The sequence below is a fragment of the Triticum urartu genome, chromosome 2, assembly GCF_003073215.2.
Source record: "Triticum urartu cultivar G1812 chromosome 2, Tu2.1, whole genome shotgun sequence".
Taxonomy (NCBI): Eukaryota; Viridiplantae; Streptophyta; class Magnoliopsida; order Poales; family Poaceae; genus Triticum; species Triticum urartu.
In genome coordinates this window covers 55,184,177-55,192,080 of record NC_053023.1, presented here as the reverse complement: position 1 = coordinate 55,192,080, position 7,904 = coordinate 55,184,177, and the positions used below count along the sequence as shown (strand labels likewise).

Sequence of the window (7,904 nt, the reverse complement as noted above, 5' to 3'; positions counted from 1 at the left end):
TCAAACTAAAATGGTACTTATAATAGACTCAAGGGATCATCACTATCTTTTAGCAGTTCATGACATAATCCAACAATTGATCTGAATACGGCAATTTACTCTAGGGTAGCCGTACAAACATGCTAATCTTCACTGGCAAGAAAACAATATTTTTCATATAGTCAAAACCTCCTGAACAGCAAGATATTAATCGGATGTCATCATGTTACTGAACCTGTCATACAAAGCATTAAAAAATGATGAATGATTTAGAAGTTGATCTGTTGATCAATATACTTTGGCACTGGTTGTACTGAATATTAATTCCAAACAAAAATCTAAAAAAGGCACAATAAATCAGGTTGCACACAAAACTCCATTTATGCATCACATATTTTCAACGTGATCATGAATTTACCTGAAAAAACAATCAAGAGGAAGACTCATCCAATAATCCATGAAAACATTGCAACGAAAGCCTACTGGTAAGGCGTTTCTAGTACTCTTCTTGAGAAACTTCTCCTTTTCCCTCTCCCTTCTCCAATTCTTTGCTTCCCGTGCCTCCCGCTTCTCCTCTTTCCTCAAACGCTCCTCTTCAGTTTCTTGAAAAATCAAGAACTGGAACTCCTGTTTCAACGCACTTCAGAAAGTGGCAAAGCTTTGCATACCCATTGCCTAGTATCAAAGTGAAACTGCTTTGGATATAAAGGTTATAGACTTCGCTCCATACGGAATAAGGACTATGCATCAAATATTCAGTACTAAATGTAATTCTGCTACCACAAATTATATATGTTCTATTTGTAAAATTTGTCGTACTCCTCATACCATAGGTGCAATGTCACAGGCAAGGTTATGAGATCATTTTTACGGTTAGAAACTTACACTTCAAATATTTAAGAGGTTAGTAAGCAAAAGGTTGTCTGATGCAGTGTCCTTATTTCTCCCGGGCCAATCAAAATGCTTGAACAGTGCACCCTGATGTAGCATTGGTTCCGTTGGATTCCATTCAGCCGTGTGCTTCTAGAATCGGCGGAACCTGCACCACATCGTGCCCATCCAAATATAAGCATTAAAAAATATTTTAGAATAGGATTAAATAATCTTGCTTCTATGGAAATAATGCATTCTAATCCTCGGCAACATAGCTCTGTATTCAATCTGAGGCCACCATAATCAATATAAATATATTCATCGTAACTACCAAAGCATTGTAGTACACTGTATAATGATCTGAACCACCAAATCATTAATGAATATTTTTTATTATGTGTCTAGTAAGCACGACAAAGGGAAAGTATACTAACAATACGAGATGGCGGGCATCAACATGCAGAATCTCATCTGTGTTTATTTCTCTCCAATTCCATCATTCTTAAAGCTTATTATGAAATGCAAACCAGTAGCTAATATTCACATTGTTATATTACATATGTACAACGCAATCAAACCTGTTTTGATATTTATATATTAATTATTATCCACGAAATATTAAAACTACATCTAATCAAATGTGCTTAAAATGGTTCACTACTAATAGGGGTAGGTGGGCCTAAAACTGCCAATGCTGGTCCCAAACCCGAAAAAAGGTGGAGGGGGCAAAAACTAATTAACACTGCACCTTAAGATGAGAGGTACATCATGAAAAGAAATAATTGTACTTCACACAGGAAAACGGGCCTGCAGAAATTGGTAGCAGTGAAATGTGTACCTTCTTGAGATTGTAGCCATTTATAAATTAGTATTGGATAGTAAGAACAATCTGAAACTGCACCAAGCAATTGATTTTGGCTCAATGAAGAAGATGCTCAGCAGACATTTCGAGCAGAGAGCCTGCAGATTTGGAGCAGAGACAATTGAGCAATCATCGAGTGAATAACAGATCCACTAACCCTTTGAGTCTGGGTGACAATAAAGAGAAAAGTGCCTATTCTGCATAACAATTCTAGAACAAAATACAGTAAACTCAGCAGAAAGTTAAAGGCTGCACTTTGTATGTGAAATGAAATTGCCAGATGATGACATACCCGAGGGAGGCACTTAAATATTTGTTTCATGTCCTCCTCAAAATTTGGCACAAGTTTGCGATCAGCTTCATCAATTATAAGCCACTGCGACACAGGGTGAATCTTACTGCAACAATTGTAGCGAATTTATCATCAGCCAATACCATGTCTAAACCGCTCTGAAATAGAAAGGTAAACATAAGTTTATCAAATTTTGCTTCTTGCTTGCTCCATGTTTCTGAATTTCTAAAAGTACTGCGTCAAAAAGTTTCTGAATTATGCAAGTGTGTGCTGAATTTTTAAAGTTTCTGAATTTCTAAAATTATGCAACAGTTTGCTGGAGTACTGCCTGTTCATGTCAATTGATGGCCACTGTTGTTAATGATCATACAAAGTCTTTCACTTCTACGGAGTCTAAATATTGCCATGCTTCTACGAATCACAAATTCTGCAGAAGGTTGATGGTCATCACTGTTATTGATCATACAGTGTCTTTTGCTTCTGAATTACTTCTGCTCACATTTTGTTAAAGAATGACAAAATGCACAGGTCAAGATAAACAACTTCTGTTGACAATATTGAACCCAAATTTGAACCTGGGTCCATAAAATAAGTGCTGCTGCAAACTTCCAGAGTTGAGACAGAAAATTGAACAAAATCTAGAATTCATGAATAAAAAAATAGTCCAAACATGCAGATTCTAGAAATGGCACGCATTACCTTTCCAACATTGGAGGCAACATCAGGGAAGCAAGGGGAGGAGGAGGACAGCCAGACGTAGGGGAGAATGGAGAGGCAAGAGGTGGCAATCGGGACGCTAGCAGGGACGAGAAAGGTGCAGCGCTTGTGTGTGAAGCGGCGGCAGGCACACAAGCTAGGTCGGCCAGGAGAACGACCTCTGGAGAGATCTCGAAGGAAAGGAGGTCGGCGGGAGGAAAGCAAGCGGCATCCGGCACGGCGCAGTACCACACCCCAGCGGTGGCGAGCCACCCCGTCGGACGGCGACGGTGGCCCTCCACCAGCATATGCAATAATCAGATGTTGGAACAGCATGTGCAATGTGCGACCACAGAGTTCAGAGGAAGCAACATAGATAAAGTGCAGGATTGGAAGTCGAGCAATACATATATTTGCATCTGTTTTAACCGTGGCATTCTATGAAGCAAGCCTAGAACTGACAAGCCTAGAATTGACAGCAGCAGAAACAACAGAACAAATTAGAAGGTATTGAACATCCGTACAATTACCAAAAATTGTGACTGCAAGCAGGAGAATGTGAGGGCAAAGCACCTGCAGCGTGGAGCTCCCGCGTGGGCTGTGTCCTGGCGGCGCGTGGACGGCGCGGCGGTCCAGGCGGCGCGGGCGCTGGACAGCTCGGCGGTCCGGGCGACGCGGGTGCGGACGGCGCGACGGCGTGGACGGCGCGGCGGCGCGTGGACAACGCGGGTGCGGACGGCGTGGACGGCGCGGCGGCAGATGGCGTGGACGGCGCGGCGGCAGATGGCGTGGAAGGGGCGGGTGCGGACGACGGACGGCGTGGATGGCGCGGCGGCGGTGGCTGGCGCGGAGGTCGTAGGGAAGAGGTGGGGGCGAGGTGTGGGGCGGTGGCCAAACTGCCCCGACGGCGTGGTAGCGAGAGGGCAGCGACGTGTTCGGGACGATGTTGCCCAATGGCATGATGAGTAATTAATTAAGACAATGGCATGGTGGGTAATTAAAGCATAAAACGTGTTTAGTCGGCTGAAGAGATGTAGATCATTAGATTGGAGGTTTCGATGGCTAGGATGATTTGGTTCTCCGCCCTTTCTTTTTTATAAAGGTAGTAGATTAATCAGATAGTATATGGGCTGAATAATTTTGAACTAGCTACTATTTCTAAATAGAGTGACATGTTTAAACAGAGGAAGTGAAGTTGTGGTGGGTTCTGAGTCATGCTTCAGGATAGGGGTGTACCATATTATTTTTCCCCCGTTGCAACGCACGGGCTTTTTTGCTAGTACATATGCCCGTGCGTTGCAACGGGCTAAAAATCACAAAACCAACTCCGCGTGCCACTACACTACACATCACTCATATCCGACTGACAAACGTTAAAAATAAGGTTACCCTCATCATGTGTTGCCACTGGTTCAAGTATCACTTTCTGGATCATGAAGTATTGATGTGAAGGAGCCACCCTAATGCCTTCATCAGCGTCTACTTCATCTCCACACATGTCATAGGATGGAAGAGTAGTACTGGCGAAATATTAAGACATTTATATGATAGAAACCTATGGAAAACCCAACCATGAATAGCTCAGGTTAGCTACCTATAATTTATACTGCAGTAAAAAATCATAACTTGATCAAAAAATAACTTCATCCAAGATTGTGTCGCAGCGGATTTCTGCAAGTCCACCAATGAGTTTTGGATTTAGGACCAGTCTTTCTACCCGAGTCAGCCACAAGACTGGGCATCAAGTTATGCCAACAATGTATACACAACATTATGTAGTTTATACCCAGAAAGCTATGAAAGCTACAGGACAACACAAATGGTGGAAAAAAAAGATAGAACGATAATGAAATTTTATCAATTTTCAAACATACATAATTGATCCCTAGTTTGCAAGTACACCGGAAAGCTATATATGAATGGATCAGCAAGATTGGCATGAAAATTAATGTTCTATACTGAAAAGAAACTGACAGCTGATCAACATGTGCAACACGGCTGTTGCCTTGACGTAACTACACATGGAGTGGGCGGCATCTCCAGCGGTTAGCAACAATATGGCATACCTCGTAGAAGGCGCGTGGCGGCAGCCATGGACGGTAACTCCTACCACAGAATATGCTTGCTCCTATTTCTTGTGTAGTGATAATTTGGAAAAAAAATGCAACATCTTCCACAAGCAATGTTTTGCACAAACGGTGATTATGTGACTAAATGTTAATTCTAAGCACAAGTACCTCTCAAGAGGAAATCTAAATCCCTGTTGTGTAGAGATGTACACATACAACAATGGAGGTAAAAGGAAAAGATAAGGCAAACTATGCCGACCTCGGTATGATGACATTACACATGAGAAGTTCTCTTCACTGGAGATATGATCTAAACTTCCCTTGCAAGACCATTTTAATATCCTCACCTCTACTAATAAGGTTAGGAAACCAAATTTAGCAACAGCTGGAATAGAATAGTACATGAAAAATACATACAGAGTCATTTTCCTTCTATCAAGTTCCTTTTAATTCAATTTAATTTTCACAGTAAGTGCATCTTATACATTGCTATATTTGCATTGAAACCATTTAATTTTCACCAAATCTTCATACAAATCACAGTAAGTCAGAACATAAAACTCATCCACCATATACCCGAAAAGAGGTTCAGTTCAGAGGACCTGTATATGCATGTTGGTATTCGAGCATAAATAACTGTAAACCAATATCAGTGGGCTGGCCAATGCACTCCACAAGCTCATGTGACATTTCTGCCATTATTTAGCACCTAAATTTCCAACACACACATCAAGGGGGTCATACTTACCGCAGATAATCAATCATGTATGTATGTACTTTCATTGGGATGCCTTCCAATAAAAACGGGATTAAGCAACCATGTTCTTCCCATGGTAGAAAGCTTCCTCTGCCTTCCAATAAAATAACGATTCAGTGATAGCTTCCGATGCCTTTCAATAAAAACAGGATTAAGCGATAGCTTCCTGTGCCTTCCAATAAAAATGTGATTCAGCGATGGTACTTGGTCACGTCGCTTCTATTTTCCTGCTCTGCTGCTTGTCGAATCACATTTTAAAGAAAAATAGACAACTGAAGAAAGAAGTTAATCACATTTTCTGCTGCTCTGCTGGTGTCCTGCTGTGCTGCTGAAGGCATGGGTGATACAGATAGGGCGGAGTAGGAATTATGTGCGAGAAAGAGACACCATCTATCGCCGGTTGATCTGGTCCATGACATCAAATGTTGGCGTGCGCAAGGCAGTGCTGTTCGGAGGAACCAACCTAGCAAGTGCATCGGTGATCAATCAATACATCTATTTGGCTACAAGAATACACATTTCCCTACTACAATTCCTTCTAGCATGCAGATACAGATGTGTTTGGTGACATGTGATTTGTTTCGCCCATTGCAACGCACGGGCATTTCTTCCTTAGCAGGCATAGGTTTCACTAATGGCTTCTCTCGAGAAAAATAGCAAACGGTGGGTAAACGAATTACTGTTGGGCAATTGATAGAATTAAGACGGGGAAAATCAATTTGAGATTATGAAGAAAAATAATGATTTTCCTCAATAAAGAATCAAACCATTACATGAGCAACCAATTGGATTTATCTATTATATACTTGAATTAAATTAATATTTTGTTACTCATATTATTGCTATTTACTCTCGGAAAAATCATGTTATTTATTTTAATCCACTATACATTTTTTGATTTTGTATTAATCAAACTGCATTTGTTAATTATTTAATTTAACTGACCATGCATTAAGTTTTAATGTTTGTTACCCTGCAAAAAAAGTTTTAATATTTCTGAGAGACCAATTTTTTTTTCACATCGGTAACCCTAACATGCACTAATTGTGTTTGTACCTATAAAAAATAAAATGGTATTTTACCCAATTAATATTTGTGAACTGAAACAAAGTAAAGTGAAGCAATTGCCACATGACAGAGTTTCTAGACTTGCACTAACTTTTCTTCTCAAGCTATAGTCATGCTCAAACATAGGGCATACGAAAGTGTACGGATTGTGGATCTAGGAAAATTGTGCGTACTCACATTTTACCTCATTAATATTTATGAAAATAATCATGTTATTTATTTTCATCCACTATACTTCCTCCGTCACAGTTTACAAGGCACAGTTAAATTTGCGTGTGTTTCCACAATAGACAAGGTTTAGGGCGCATTGCATTTATTTCTAATAGCTAATTAGTACTCCGATATACTATTTCTATATGCATGTGTAGTGTGAATGCTATTTTTTAGCCCATCTCACAACCAATAGATAACCACCTAGATTCCAGAGAATTTCCAAGCGCCTTCTAAACCGTGACGGAGGTAGTACATTTTTTGATTTGTTTATTAATGAAACTGCATGTGTTAATTATTTATTTTAACAGCCATGCATTAAGTTTTAATGTTTGTGAGCGGCCCATTTTTTACACTTCCATAACTAATTTTTAACTTGATGAAAAAAAGGTCAACAGAAAAGTTGCATCCTCTTTCACATGTACTCCTAACTTCAGTCGGCTAAAAAAGAGTTCAGGTCTCCTTTCTTTTACCCTCTTTCACACTTTTGAGGCTGGGTAGTACCGATTCCTTTTTGCCCCATTCAATATTTCTGCGGTACAATCCTTCCTTTCCTTTCTCTTTCGAGAATCCTTATTTCCTTCCTTTCTGAGCACCAACTACGAATCCTCTCAATCAGGAATTTCCGAGCCGGCAGCTGGCTCATTAAGGCGATTGATGGTAGGTAATTTGAACACTTAAGGGCGAGGTGGTACTATTTGCTAATAAAACCAACCGCAATAGTTAACATATATAGGCCTAGTTCAGTTGGCTGGTGTCGAACATATGGGATGAAAGGTTGCGTGCTCGACTCCTCAGAGCATCTCCAACAGACGCCCTATGAAGCCGCGCGTTAAAAAAAATTTACTGTGCCAAAATAACATTTTAACACGCCGAATGACTGAGTATCTTTAGCAGACGCCCAAAAATATACTGCTCAGCTAGCAACAGTAGCATCTCCAACAGGCACACAAAATTACCCAGGCGTGCCTGTACCTAGCTCGCGGCCCGCCCTGCCGCCCCGCCGTGGCCGTGGCCATGGCCCCACGCGTGTGCCGCCGCCATGGCCGTGCCCCGCCGCCATGGCCGTGCCCCGCCGCCATGGCCGTGCCCCGCCGC

At 41.2% G+C, this 7,904-nt stretch overlaps 1 long non-coding RNA gene across 2 annotated transcripts; it reads right to left on the bottom strand.

Annotated features, from left to right (window-relative positions):
• LOC125535683 lies at positions 1–3,207 on the bottom strand. Of its 2 annotated transcripts, XR_007294772.1 has the most exons (6): positions 2,706–3,207; positions 2,007–2,112; positions 1,691–1,812; positions 865–1,018; positions 398–606; positions 1–214 (listed from the first exon to the last, which is right to left on the bottom strand). It is a non-coding gene; the product is annotated as an uncharacterized LOC125535683 (long non-coding RNA). The 2 variants fall into 2 exon arrangements; XR_007294771.1 differs by lacking the exon at positions 2,706–3,207 and having other exon boundaries at positions 2,007–2,678.
• Between the last annotated feature and the right edge of the window lie 4,697 nt (positions 3,208–7,904).